Source organism: Papio anubis, chromosome 1 (assembly GCF_008728515.1).
Source record: "Papio anubis isolate 15944 chromosome 1, Panubis1.0, whole genome shotgun sequence".
Lineage (NCBI taxonomy): Eukaryota > Metazoa > Chordata > Mammalia > Primates > Cercopithecidae > Papio > Papio anubis.
Genome location: NC_044976.1, coordinates 32,044,586 through 32,059,208, shown reverse-complemented (window position 1 = coordinate 32,059,208; position 14,623 = coordinate 32,044,586). Strand labels below are relative to the sequence as shown.

The following is a 14,623-nucleotide window of genomic DNA, read 5'->3' as shown; positions in this document are numbered from 1 at the left end:
GACCGACAAAGAAACTTAGACTCCCACACAATAATAATGGGAGACTTTAACACCCCACTGTCAACATTAGACAGATCAATGAGACAGAAAGTTAAAAAGGATATCCAGGAATTGAACTCAGCTCTGCACCAAGCTGACCTAATAGACATTTACAGAACTCTCCACCCCAAATCAACAGAATATACATTCTTCTTAGTACCACATCACACTTACTCCACAATTGACCACATAGTTGGAAGTAAAGTACTCCTCAGCAAATGTAAAAAAACAGAAATTATAACAAACTGTCTCTCAGACCACAGGGCAATCAAACTAGAACTGAGGATTAAGAAACTCACTGAAAACCACTCAACTACATGGAAACTGAACAACCCGCTCCTGAATGACAACTGGTTACATAACGAAACGAAGGCAGAAATAAAGATGTTCTTTGAAACCAATGAGAACAAAGATACAACATACCAGAATCTCTGGGACACATTTAAAGCAGTGTGTAGAGGGAAATGTATAGCACTAAATGCCCACAAGAGAAAGCAGGAAAGATTTAAAATTGACACCCTAACATCACAATTAAAAGAACTAGAGAAGCAAGAGCAAACATATTCCAAAGCTAACAGAAGGCAAGAAATAACTAAGATCAGAGCAGAACTGAAGGAGATAGAGACACAAAAAACCCTTCAAAAAATCAATGAATCCAGGAGCTGGTTTTTTGTAAAAGATCAACAAAATTGATAGACTGCTAGCAAGACTAAAAAAGAAGAAAAGAGAGAAGAATCAAATAGATGCAATAAAAAATGATAAAGGGGATATCACCACTGATCCCACAGAAATACAAACTACCATCAGAGAATACTATAAACACCTCTATGCAAATAAACTAGAATATGTAGAAGAAATGGATAAATTCCTGCACACAAACACCTTCCCAAGACTAAACCAGGAAGAAGTTGAATCCCTGAATAGACCAATAACAGGCTCTGAAATTGAGGCAATAATTTATAGCCTACCAACCAAAAAGAGTCCAGGACCAGATGGATTCACAGCTGAATTCTGCTGGAGGTACAAGGAGGAGCTGGTACCATTCCTTCTGAAACTATTCCAATCAATAGAAAAAGAGGGAATCCTCCCTAACTCATTTTATGAAGCCAACATCATCCTGATACCAAAGCCTGGCAGAGACACAACAAAAAAAGAGAATTTTAGACCAATATCCCCGATGAACATCAATGCAAAAATTCTCAATAAAATACTGGCAAACCAAATCCAGCAGCACATCAAAAAGCTGATCTACCATGATCATGTGGGCTTCATCCCTGGGATGCAAGGCTGGTTCAACATATGCAAATCAATAAACGTAATCCAGCATATAAACAGAACCAAAGACAAAAACCACATGATTATCTCAATAGATGCAGAAAAAGCCTTTGACAAAATTCAACAGCCCTTCATGCTAAAAACGCTCAATAAATTCGGTATTGACAGAATGTATCTCAAAATAATAAGAGCTATTTAAGACAAACCCACAGCCAATATCATACTGAATGGGCAAAAACTGGAAGCATTCCCTTTGAAAACTGGCACAAGACAGGGATGCCCTCTCTCACCACTCCTATTCAACATAATATTGGAAGTTCTGGCCAGGGCAATCAGGCAAGATAAAGAAATAAAGGGTATTTCAGTTAGGAAAAGAAGAAGTCAAATTGTCCCTGTTTGCAGATGACATGATTGTATATTTAGAAAACCCCATCATCTCAGCCCAAAATCTCCTTAAGCTGATAAGCAACTTCAGCAACATTTCGGGATACAAAATGAATATGCAAAAATCCCAAGCATTCTTATACACCAATAACAGACAAACAGAGAGCTAAATCATGAGTGAAGTCCCATTCACAATTGCTTCAAAGAGAATACAATACCTAGGAATCCAACTTACAAGGGATGTGAAGGACCTCTTCAAGGAGAACTACAAACCACTACTCAACGAAATAAAAGAGGACACAAACAAATGGAAGAACATTCCATGCTCATGGATAGGAAGAATCAATATCATGAAAATGGCCATACTGCCTAAGGTAATTTATAGATTCAGTGCCATCCACATCAAGCTACCAACCACTTTCTTCACAGAATTAGAAAAAACTAGTTTAAAGTTCATATGGAACCAAAAAAGAGCCAAGACAATTCTAAGCCAAAAGAACAAAGCTGGAGGCATTACGCTACCTGACTTCAAACTATACTACAAGGCTACAGTAACCAAAACAGCATGGTATTGGTACCAAAACAGAGATATAGACCAATGGAACAGAACAGAGCCCTCAGAAATAATACCACACATCTACCACCATCTGATCTTTGACAAACCTGACATAAACAAGAAATGGGGAAAAGGATTCCCTATTTAGTAAATGGCGCTGGGAAAAAATGGTTCTGGGAAAGGATTCCGTATTTAATAAATGGTGCTGGGAAATATGTAGAAATCTGAAACTGGATCCCTTCCTTACACCTTATACAAAAATTAATTCAAGATGGATTAAAGACTTAAATGTTAGACCTAAAACCATAAAAACCCTAGAAGAAAACCTAGGCAATACCATTCAGGACATAGGCATGGGCAAGGACTTCATCTCTAAAACACCAAAAGCAATAGCAACAAAAGCCAAAATTGACAAATGGAATCTAATTAAACTAAAGAGCTTTTGCACAGCAAAAGAAACTACCATCAGAGTGAACAGGCAACCTATAGAATGGGAGAAAATTTTTACAATCTAGTCATCTGACAAAGCACTAATATCCAGAATCTACAAATAATCCAAATAAATTTACAAGAAAAAAACAACCCCATCAAAAAGTGGGCAAGGCATATGAACAGACACTTCTCAAAAGAAGACATTTATGCAGCCAACAGGCACATGAAAAAATGCTCATGATCACTGACCATCAGAGATACGTGAATCAAAACCACAATGAGATACCATCTCACACCAGTTAGAATGGCGTTCATTAAAAAGTCAGGAAACAACAGGTGCTGGAGAGGATGTATGTTTATTGCAGCACTATTCACAATAGCAAAGATTTGGAACCAACCCAAATGTCCATCAATGATAGATGGGATTAAGAAAATGTGGCACATATACACCGTGGAATACTATGCAGCCACAAAAAAGGATGAGTTCGTGTCCTTTGTAGGGACATGGGTGCAGCTGGAAACCATCATTCTCAGTAAACTATCGCAAGGACAAGAAAAACAAACACTGCATGCTCTCACTCATAGGTGGGAATTGAACAATGAGAACACTTGGACACAGGAAGGGGAACATCACACACCTGGGCCTGACGTGGGGTAGGGGGAGTGGGGAGGGATAACACTAGGAGATATATCTAATGTAAATGACGAGTTAATGGGTGCAGCACACCAACATGGCACATGTATACATATGTAACAAACCTGCACATTGTGCACATGTACCTTAGAACTTAAAGTATAATAATAAAAAAAAGGCAACTGTGAGGGGACCCAGCATCTAACAGCCATCCACAATTTGCCACACTATTGACATTTCATTTAGTCAATGAGGTGAGGGAAATGTGTCATCATGTATTGTCGAGGAAATAATCTAAGGCTCGGAGATACTTAGCAACTTGCCCAACTGCACATAGCTGGTTGGTGGCAGATTCAATATTGGAAGCCCAGGTCTTTTTCACTCCAAAGCCTAAGACATATTCCAATATATCACCTACTGAGAGGAAAATGGCACCTGTTTGGGGGTAGCTAAATGTGTATTCTGTGGAAGAAAGTTTGAATAACTGGCAGAAACTGAACCAATGGGTAGTTGCAGGAGTCAAACCTTGACTCAGTGCAAAGGGCTTTGTAGTAAATTGGTATAGCTTCCTTGGCGAGACCACTGGAAGAGTCAAGGAGGGGCTGGACAAGCACCAACTGGAGGCGTGGTAAAGAGAATTTATGAAGTAGGCTGGAGTACATGACTCTGAATCCCTTTCAAGCCTGTGATGTCTAAGATATGGAGCTTTGATAACTTGATTCCCTGAATTTGGTACTCCTGTTGGCCCTAGACAGCATCTGTAGCCACGAATGGGAGAAAAGGAGGAAGAGAAAGGAGGGAAAGAAGAATGGAAGAAAGAAAGCAAAGGGGGAAGTTAGCTAGTAAATTCAAGGTATGAGGATTGAGAGAACTCTGGATCCTGAATCTTTCATTTTTTATTGAGTCATTTCTTAATTAAGAAACAACTGAGAAAGCATATGCTGTGACCTCAAAGAGATAGGTACCTCCGTTTTCCTTTATGGATGATTGAAGTGTATGCTCAGTGTTGACCTCTGCAGTGAACTCAGGGCATTAATGGGGAATCCTCCTTGAACCAAATTTTAGAGGAGCAGACAAGTTTTCACATGTGCCCTTATCACTAATGCCAGTCTAATGCCTGATTCTACAAAGGATTAACAGTCAATGGAAAGGTAGATATGTTTCATTTCTCTTTGGTCTGAACATTCTCAAGTGGGAAGAGTCATGACATAGGCAGTTTTAGAGAAAGTATGAAATTACAAGTGTTGTCCATTGACAGCCTGTCCTTTGAAGCTGTCTCATTAGACCATCAATCTTCACCTAAGTCACTTTCAGTCCTCCAGACTCAATTACCTCTGGCCATCCCACTCCCATCTCCCAACAGAAGTTCTGCCGTAGCCCCGTGGATACCAGTATTCACATTTGACTCCAGTTCTCCATTCACAGCTGTTTAATCTTAGGCAAGTCTCAGAACCTCTTAGAGCCTCATGTCCTGTTGGTGGGATTATGAATGGCACAACTTTTTTGGAAGGTACTTTTCACAGTAGGAATTAAAACGTGAAATGTGGATACCACTTTTAGGGATTTATACCAAGGAACTAGGGAACAGTGAGAGGCTAGTGCAAAATGATATGTGCAAGGATGTTCACTGCAGCGTTATTTATTATAATGGGGAAAAGGAAATAGTATATGTCCAATATTAATGGTTCCATAAACCGTGGCACCTGTGACTGATACAACACGTGGCAATTAAAATTATAATTTCAAAAAATATTCAAATAAATTTGAAAATGCTTAATATAGGATATTAAGTAAAAAATCAATATACAAAACTGAATATATAGTTTAAATACACAGTACAAGTTAAAATGTATTTTTAGAGCTCCCACCACCTATAGGATTAGGAACAAACTTTCTAACAGAAGATTTTATAATCGGACTCCATCCCAACTCAGATCCCTCATTTTCTGTCACTTCATCCCCATCATCTCCAGTTCCCCACACCATTCCCTCCCTTGCACCTTGCTTTAGCTACCCCAAGCTGCTTGGCATTCTATAAACACATCATAACTACGCATACTGCCATGCCTTCATGCTTCCTGCTTTCCCTAGCCAAAACGACCTTCCCCACATTTTTCAAGAACTAATTCAGGCATCACCACTTCTTCCTTGACGATTAATTATTTCCTGCCCCTTTCTCCTACAGAACAGTTTTTATATACTTAATAATTACTTATTTAGTAGCTGTCATTCTCATTTTACCTTTCTTCAACATTTGTGGGAACCACAAGGAGGGAAGACTGACTCTGTCTCAGAGGATCAGGAAAGGATTCACAGAGGAGGGTTGCAGGAAAATGAATAGGAGTTTGTCCACTAAACAAAAGACAGTAAATGCCCCAACAGAATTCCAGAGTGAGTTCCCAGCTTGTATCTATTTCTCTCGTAACTCTTTTCTCACTGTGTAGTATGTTGCTCATGGGTACATGTCTCTCCCCTACCAGCGAGGTCATTAAGAGCAGAAAATGTGCCTTGTTTGCCTTGCGGTGTTCAGCACATTGCCTGGCACATACTGGGCATCATAAATATATTTTTGTCCCAGAGTATGAAGGTCTGAAAATAACAATACAGTAATTACCTTTCTCCTTGTCTCAGGGTGAATGGGGAAAAATCATATTCTTGTTGTCGCTTATCACTGGTTTCAAGTATGAGCCAGAGATGCTGAAAATGCTTTATATTTTGCTAATTTGAACCAAATTGAAGAAGTTGTTCCCTTGGTAGGCCTTAAGAGGATATTCTGCAAAATTTGTACTTTGAGTATAAGAATTGTACCAATATGAGCTTTGCTTCCCCTTCAAACAGCATGCCACAAGAATGATGCCTTTGAAATAAATCCTGTTTGAGTAATGTTTCTCTTGGACTCATAAAATCTTTATGGAAATCTTTTTCTCATCTCATAGACTATAAGAAGAAAGAGAGAGCCAGAACCACTGAGCTAGAAGTGAAAAGCGAAGTATTTTCTCATATGTGTGTCACACTTTAATGTAAATAGTTTTTAAATGCAAATCTCATACCAACTACACATTAGCTCAAAAATCCTAGCTCTGTCCAAGTGCTGAATCTCTGAGTTAAGATCTCTTAATCTCTGATTAAAGAGTAGGTGGTATGGAAATGTATCCATTCAGATAGAAAGTTTGAATGTATTAAAAGATCCAGTAACAGCCATACTAGGGATAAGAACACAAATGCTGGCAGAAATAAAAACAGCTTTATGCCCTCCCTCAAAAAGGGAGAGAGAGAGAGAAGCAGTAAGTTGGCAGAGGTGAACTCTCAACCCAGCTATGCAAAGGGGCACTGACTTGGGAGGCACACACTCATTCAACATACATTTCTGGGGAGCCTGGTATATAACAGGCATTATACAATCACATTAAATTAGATAAATCATCATCTTTGGTCTCCATGAGGTCACAATCAGTGTTTGCTCATTCACTGACTAGCTGTTAACTTTGAGCAATTTACTTAACCTTTCAAGCTTCAGGTTTTTCATTTTAAAAATTTGGATAAGAGGATCTTAGTAGATTACTGTGCAGAATAAATAAGATAATGTTTACAAAGCACTTTGCGTAGAACTTAACATATGATAAACTCTCAATGAGTGTTACATATTAGTATGAGGTGTGATGCACTATGCTAAGTTCTTTATATTCATGGTCTCATTTGTTCTCTCATTTGCTCTACACCTGTCACCTTGAGTAGGATTTAATTCACCCTTTACACAGACAAGAAGAAGGAGGCTCAGAAGAATGTGGTTTGCTAACTTGCCAAGTTCATACAGTTAGTAGTGGGAACAGCATTCAAAGTCAGTTCTTTCTTTGTCTAAAACCAATGCTCATGATTATAGTGCTGGTGATTGGAGCAGGAATTGGGCACAGGTACCAGTGCTTGCTATCAGCCACCCAATATTGTAAGACAAAATCTCCTACCCTCATCAGGACTGGCATTTTCGGGAAGGCAAAGTCTAAGGGAATGAGGTAGTCACATTATTCAGGTATTTGTGTGACTTTCAGGTCAGGGACATTTGTGGGTTAATAGATATGAGCCAGATAAATCCCAACCCTTGGGAGAGTAGGCCCAAAGTCCATCCATCCAGAAACAGTTTCACAAAACTGCTAGCCCATGGGGGAGCAAGAAATGGGACCAGAGATTGAAGCAGACCAACCAGACAGGTGGGCCACACTTAGGTAGAGTGGTTAATGATCAAGGCTGCAGGGATTCCAGGGACTAAATCCCTGGCTCCTGGAATCTTAGTGGGAGGTGGTGGGGAGGATAGCAGACTATTTCCAGAATCCACTTGACAAGTGGAAAAGGGGATCATGATGAATTTCCTGCTGGAGACAATTGTCACTGGGACAGGGTAGTTCGACCCTGAATATGTGACCAAGCAAAGGCTGAGCAAAAGCTGGCACCGTAGAAGCCACCAACTCACACACTCCAGTTGGAACCTCCAGCTGAGAGAACTCTTTGATTGTGTTGGTCTGCATCCTGTGGCTTAGGGACAGCGGGAGCTCTGAACTAGTGACCACACATTGTTACCTCGGTGAGAAGAATGTGCTTTTTCTTTTCGTTCAAGAGCTTATGATTCAATCCTATGGATTCACATAAATATTCTCTTTGCTTTACTCCCTGTGGCAAATAGGACTACAAAGCACAACAGCACCCCATCCCCCTCCCCAGGGCTGTCCCATAAACGGTGGGAGTTATCTGAGTTCCCTTGATTGAAATTGGAAAAGTCATATCTCAATAGTATCTTTAGGGCTTGCTTTTCCCATTTGTGACAATCTTGGACTGTCCTCAGGACTCCCTAAGGCGTCGTTCCAGCTTTAACCTTCCATGGGTGTCTCTCGGACACAGAGAGTTTGGCCAGCCATCAAGCAGGTAAACGGATCAATGAGGGCTGTTCATTGAATTGTGCTCCTGGGCCTCTACTGCTACTTTCAGCCTCTGCTGCCACTGTGAGATCAATGGGGGGAGCAGACAGCTGTGCTGTGTCACAATAATGGCTTCTTTGAAGAGACTTTGTTCAGTCCTTCTCCTGTAAGCTAGGGAGGTCGGGGCAGCTGCGCCCAACACCTGGCAGCTCAAGGGAGGCCCATGTTGGCTTCTAATAAAAGCAGCAGGGGTGTCTGGAATGGACCACATGCAGGTCTCCCATTCACCTGTGAGGCTGTCTGTCCCCATCAGAGGGGAATGTGTTGCTCACATCTCATGTACATCTAGCCCATGTGATGCTGGCCTCATCGTCTACTGAAGCTGAAGGAAAGCATGTTGTGTCCAAAAAACACAAAGCAGGATTTTCAGCTTGTTTGCAGTAATGGCCTCATGGGATGGCTCCTGGCTTAGGAATCAGAGAGTTTGCTGAACAAATACATGGGGCAGAAAGTGCTGAAAAGCAACTCTCAGATATTACATGGTCTATTCCCCCTTCTCTCTGCTTGGTCCCAAATGGTCACTCAAGCCCCTGAGTCTGCCTGACCATCAAATCCAGGAACCCGACTCCCAGTTTCCACATCTCTTAGTTCAAACTATCAAGAGAGAGAGTCTGACTGGCTCTGCTCATCAGTCAAGTGTCCACTCCTTGTCCAGTCAGCTGCAGCTAGAAAGGGGCACCCTCAGCTTGTACCAGTATAGCTGCAGGAACCCCTCCCTTCAGCAGCGCAATCCTGAGAAGAGGGCAGGGGCTTGACAGCAACCCTCAGTGTATTTTCTGTATTAAAGTTAACCTCTCTCTTCTCTCTGGTCTCTCTCAGAAAGTAATGGGGAAAAGTATTCTTTGTGATTTGCCCCCTTGAGCTACACAAAATAATACAGACTAAGGGCCTGGCATTCAGTGAAGAGAACTTGAGAGCAATTTCAGGGTGTCTTCACCACTACAGTATTGTCTATCTGCCTTTCACAGTCTGCAAAAGGGAGCTCTGTAAATACCAGGGATTTTGTGATTATTACGAATCCTCTAAGCAGCTAAATTTCCCAAATTCTCAGAGTTGTAAATGCCTTGGGATTTGGAGATATAATTAAGAACAGATGAGCCTTACAAAGGTTGATGGTGAGGATCTGGGATTGCATCAAGCCACAGAGAGAATTTTGCTGTGAGTTCCAGGCCCTCATCTCCCCCAATGCGACAAGGGGGACAAGTCCAGTGGGACAAGGACTGGAGGGGGTCATGGCACACAGGACCTCTGTTATCAGAAACACTGGGCCCAGGAATCCTGGCCTCTCATTCTCCCAGAACTTGTGACACAATCTATAAACCCACTCAACAGGTTAGGAAGAGGCAATGCTGAGTCAGCCCTGGGCTGTGCGCCATAGCCATCCTGAACAGCTTTCTGCCATTACAGGATAGAAGAAGACCGGCCAAGTCTGGCCCATTTCCTCTCAGCAGCCATTTGCCTTCTGCCCACACATCAATCTTGCCAAAAGAGGGCTTGTGCTGCAGCATTGAGTCATTCTTCTACCCTCTTTAGTTTATACTCATTTCTCAGGGTTTTCTCTGACTCTACTACTTACTGAAGAGTGTAGAAATACTAATAAGGCAATACTATGTTTTATTTGATCTATGGACTGCAGCAACCTGAATCTATATTATCTGTCATGCCAAGAATGTTTTGACCTTCTAAAAGGAAATGAATGCTCTCTGGACCAGAGCCAAGCAAGCAGCTTAGACCCATTCGCAAGCAAAAGTCTGGGGCCTTGAGAGTTCCGGGGCATTAAATCACCATCAGAATATGACTAGGGTCTTGAAGCTCATGATCTGGAGCACTGAGAGAGGAGAAGGAGCAGTGACCCCACAGCTACTATGACACATGGTAGAGTGAGGGTGCTGCAGCCAGGATGCCTTGAGTGCTGCTACTTGATAGTTGTGTGACCTCCAGCAAGTTGCCTAACCTCTCTGTGTCTCCAATTTCTCACCTGCAAGCCACAGGTTATAAAGGGTTGCTGTAATAGACGAGTAAATATATGCAAGGGACTTAGAAAAGTGTCTGGCGTGCAGTAAATGCTCAGGGTAGCATCTATGTCCCAAGTGGTACATAAGTGCTTTACGCCATGTCTTCTCATTCTATTCCCATATGACCCTGAGAAACAGCTTTTGGTGTTGCCATTATATGTAAGAATAAAGTGAATTTCTCATGTTCGACAAATTGCCCAGGGCCACGTGGCTAGTAGGTGGCAATGACAGATTCCCAAGGTGGACATCTCTGACTACAAACCCTGTGTTTTATCTCTTGACCAGTTCCCCTCATGGTCAGCCTGGCTTCCTGTAATTACAAACTCTCCCCTTCCATTCCCTCTGTTGTCTCTTGATGCTCACTTGACTTTCAGGGACTCTGGGATCTCTGCTACTACCCAGCTGTGAGACAACTAAGACCAGTTAATCTGTCTTTGCCTCAATTTCTTTATTTCTGTAAACTGGCATAGTAACAGAGCCTGCTGAGGAGAACAGCTGCCCCTGGAAGCTGGCCTGGCACTATCAGTAAGGCCTTGTGCTGCTGAGAGCTGGCCTGGCACCCACACCTAGACCTTGGGGTTCTCCTGTTGACCATAAACAATTTTATCGAATGTCAGTGCTGGACAAGGCCACTCTAGGACCCTGATATATTAAGACAAAAACAAGACCATTTCAGCAACATGAACTCAGACAAAAACAAGAACATTATTCAAAATGCAAAGATGACCTAACAGCCCCTCTCCCTCCACCTCTTGACTGGTGTGAGTGATGGCTGCTTCTTTACCAATTATAACTCTCATCTTCCTTCATTCCTCCTGCCTTGTAAATAAAATTTATGAAGTACCCAATCAGAGAATTATACCTACCTCCAGACAGTCTCCAATCCAGGGCAAAGCTCTGCTTCCTTGAACCCTCCCCCTAGATAACTAACACAAGCCCGAATCCTACAGTGAATTATTTCTTACCTTCTTACTGAGACACTGCACAGCTCCCTGTGGTGTGCATTCTCCCTCACTGCCACCAGTCAGCAAGCCCAACTTTGTTCAGCTACAGGGAGGTCCATGGTAGTCATTGGCCGGGGGCTGACACTGCCTCTAGAATTATATGTGATGATGCCTGGAAAACACTTAGAAATAGGGCCTAGTCCATAGTAAACACCCAATACATGTCAGTCATGAGCATGATGTTTATTGTAAGAAATGCCCTTCCTCTTTGGACAGAGCTAAGGAGCATACGTTCGCTCTCACTAAGCAGCCCCCTTCTTTTCTAAAGTCCATGCATTCCCCGCCATCCCCTTATGTTTGCCCTGGGCACTGAAGCATTCTCTTTTTGCATTTCACAGATCTTTACACTGCGGACCTCAAACCTAGAAAAATCTGTTTTGCCCATGACATTGGAGGCTGTTGTCTGCCCTGTCTTTGGGATCCCAATGAAGGACATCCTCTCTGGGTATTTCGACAGCATAGATGGGTGGGAGGCGGGGCTAGATGAGCAGTGGACTGATGATCAGGCCTTGGCGGCCCTTTCCCACTTCCTGGCAGAGTAGGTACTTTGCACATGGAAGTTCCCTTACCCACTTGCCAGGGCTGTGCAGGCCAGAGGAGCCTGGCCAGATTCTTTATCGCAAATGTACTCGCAGCTGCATCTGTGAGGGACAGCCCCAGGGACCACAGAGTTCTTCCATGCCCACTGCTGCTAATTGCAGATAATACATTAAAAATACAGAGCCGCATCTGTTCATTGTAACATGGATATCGAGGAATTTACATGGTTTATAATGACGGGGTGTGGGGAGAAGAAAATGCTGATTCTGTCTGGGAGCCAGAGGCACAGCTGTGGGCAAAGAGCTGGAGATGTGGTTTCTGGTGCCCATCAAACTCTCTGGGTGCTAACCAAGCCCTCCCTTTGAGACACCCAGGGATACCTCCAGGTATTTATCTGGAAATAGCAAACTACGTAGCATAACCAGTCAAGCACAAAGTGGATATCCAGATGCCCAGGAGGCCTTCTGGCCCAACTCTGGTATTTGCATAGAGTTCCTGATAGAAGGGAGACACAGGACAGAAGAAACAACATGCTTCTCATGATTCAGTTGTTCATTTTCGATCAAGCATGAACTGAGCACCTAACCTGCTCTTCAAGTTGTCTGTAAAATGGGGTGTTTAAGGTACTGCTCTCACTGAATGTTTTTCTTGAGTAAAGTAATTGCATTAAATGACTTCAAACAGTACCCAAATCATCTAACACAAGCCCAAATCCTGCATTGAATTATTTCTTACCAGGTATGATGTAGGCACTCAATAAAAGTGTGCTATTATCATTCTACTCCATGTGAAGCATTGTGTTAAATTTTAGAGCACTGGGATAAATAAGGCACTATCCCTTCCGTTCTCTACCAGTTGGGGGGACATTTGCTATAATGTGTTGTGCATTGGGATAGCATTGTATGGACTTACATAAGCTATTATGGGAACACAAAAGGGAGTTGGAGCATCAAAGACAGCTTCCTAGAGGAAGGGATACCTGACCTAAGTCCTGTAGAACAGGTTGAAGTCTACCAGACCTGAAAGGTAGGAGAGATGATCCCAGCCATGAGAAGTATGTGCAAAGGCCCTGGGGAGAGGGAGAGAGTGTAGTGTTTCTGGGGAAAATGCAGTGTAGCAGGACCTTAGGGCAGGTGCATTAGGTGTCTGTTGCTGTGTCACATATTACTCCAAAGCTTAGTGGCTTGAAACAACATTTATTAGCTCATATTTTCTGTGTGTTAGGAATGTAAGTGTGGCTTAATTGGGTTCTCTGGCTTAGGGTTTCTCATAAGGCTTCAATCAAGGTGTCCACTAGGGTGGCAGTCATCTCAAAGCTCAACTGGAGGGGAGGACATGCTTCCAAGTTTCTTCACATAATTGTTTGCTGGATTCCTCCATGCTAGTGGCCAGAGACGGCCCTCAGTTCCTCTCCAAAGGGAAGCTTTCAACACAGCTGCTTCATCAGAGAGTAGAGCCAGAGAGAGAGGATAAGACAGAAGTGACAATCTTTTATAACCTGATATGAGAAGTGACATTCCATCACTTTTTCTGTATTCTATTCTTTAGAGGCAAATCACTAGGTCCAGCCCACACACAAAGGGAGGGGACTGCACCACGGACATGAATACCAGAAGAGAAAGAACACTTAGAGTCATTTCTGAAGCTGCCTATCACAGTCTACCCTCTGGCTCTCCAATGATTTCTGTCCCTTCCACATGCAAAGTACATGTCCCTTCCACACACAAAACATAATCATTCCTTCTCAAGGTCTCTAAACATCTCCTCCCATGAGAGCACCAACTGAAAGTCCAGGATCTCATCATCTAAATCAGGTGCAGGTGTGGATGAGGCTCTTGGGTATAATTCCTTAAGTACAAGTTCTAGAATACTGTTATTACAGATTTGGTGATTTGAAAAGCTAACGAGATAAATTATCTGCCCCCTATATGCCCAACATACAATGGCAGATTAGGCATAGAGCAATGGCTATAAACACTGCTACTCAAAGGGAAGAAAATGTGAGGTACGAAGGCGTCACTGGTCCGTAACAATTTTGAAATCCAGCCAGGAAAAGACTGGAAGTTTCTTGGTTAGGTTTCAAAGCCTGGGGATAATTCTCCATGACTCTTAGCTCCACCTTCTAAGCTCTTAGTTCTTCCTTCTGAGTAATCCTTCCTTTTTCATGAACGGAAACCTGTGTTTAAAGCTGACTTGTTTTCTCAGTCTGTTTCCTGCTGCGAATTTTAGGGGTCCAATGGTCTCATTTTATTTTGTTATGTCTCTGTTCGTTTCTGTCCCAGCTATGTTTCTTCTTATAGGTTTTCTCGAAAACTTTTTGGTTCTTCTGTAAATTGCACTGAGATTCCCTCTATTACACAAAAGCCAAACCCACAAATTTCTTTGAGGACTAACCACTTTTCAACCTGAGCCTCTTGAAAAGATGGCCAAGGGACAGCCGTTTCGCTTCCTAGAGTCCCTATTATTTGATCTGGAGGATCTGTGAGGCCTACCCTAATCTCTTTAAAGGGCCTTTGTATGACTGAATAATACCATGATCTTTTGATCTTTCTGAGGTCTTAACCAAAGGCTCCACAGCCACACCTTTTCTTGACAGTGCTGCTCAAAAGCCATTTCTTAATTTTAGTACGTTTTGCTGACTTGGGATACTGAGAATTTTCAAAACTATCAGGTCCTGGCTCACTTTAACTTTTTTTTCTCTCTCTTCTCACATAAGCAGTAAGAAGAAATTATTTTCAGCACTTTGCCTGGACATCTCCATAGCTAAATCACTAGGT

General features: G+C 42.4%; 1 protein-coding gene and 1 long non-coding RNA gene across 7 annotated transcripts in view; one reads left to right on the top strand and one right to left on the bottom strand.

The window, feature by feature from the left end:
- The window catches only part of CSMD2 (CUB and Sushi multiple domains 2), a 649,640-nt gene that overhangs the window by 287,515 nt on the left and 347,502 nt on the right, over nt 1-14,623 (top strand). The window lies entirely within an intron of this gene.
- LOC103883459 overlaps nt 1-14,623 on the bottom strand; it is a 29,884-nt gene that overhangs the window by 10,464 nt on the left and 4,797 nt on the right. The window contains exon 3 of the long non-coding RNA XR_002522385.2: nt 11,268-11,418. This is a non-coding gene — a long non-coding RNA (uncharacterized LOC103883459). The remainder of the gene's footprint in view (nt 1-11,267; nt 11,419-14,623) is intronic.